The following is a 781-nucleotide window of genomic DNA, read 5'->3' on the forward strand; positions in this document are numbered from 1 at the left end:
CCTGTACTAGGGCATTGCCAGTGTGATGGAAATATAAACCCAGAGGAATTCAGGAAGTAGAACTGGCAAGATTAGACAACTGAATTGGAAGGGCAGAGGTGAGAGAAATAAAGGGTAGAATTCCACAAACAAGTTTTAGTGAAGACCCTATTTGCTATCGTATGTTCACAGCCTGGAAGCCCTTAGACATTGTAGATGCTTGATAGATATCTGCTGAGTGAGAGTTTTCTGGCTTGAGCCTAGATAAATGAAATGCCATTTTTTGATTTAGGAAATGTAGAGGTGAACTCATTGGGGGAGGTGGCTGATGATTGAGTTTTGGATGTGTCTAGCTCAAGATGCGGAGAAGGCAATGGCACCCCACTCCAGTACTCTTGCCTGGAAAATCCCATGGATGGAGGAGCCTGGTAGGCTGCAGTCCATGGGATCGCGAAGAATCGGACATGACTTCACTTTTCACTTTTCACTTTCATGCGTTGAACCCACTCCAGTGTTCTTGCCTGGAGAATCCCAGTGACGGGGGAGCCTGGTGGGCTGCTGTGTATGGGGTCACACAGAGTCGGACACGACTAAAGTGACTTAGCAGCAGCAGCAGCTCAAGATGCCTGTGGGAGATGCACCTGAAAATGACAGATACAATGCAATTGGGAGAAATCTCAGACATATTCTTTGTATACTTTAAAAAAATAAAGGTTTATATTTTGTTGAAATGATCTGTTTTGTGTCTGTCTCCATTACTACACAGGACTGATTCTTTTTTTTTTTTTTAACTTATTTTTCA

This window comes from Bison bison, unplaced genomic scaffold (genome assembly GCF_000754665.1).
Source record: "Bison bison bison isolate TAMUID 2011002044 unplaced genomic scaffold, Bison_UMD1.0 scf7180017864346, whole genome shotgun sequence".
Lineage (NCBI taxonomy): Eukaryota > Metazoa > Chordata > Mammalia > Artiodactyla > Bovidae > Bison > Bison bison.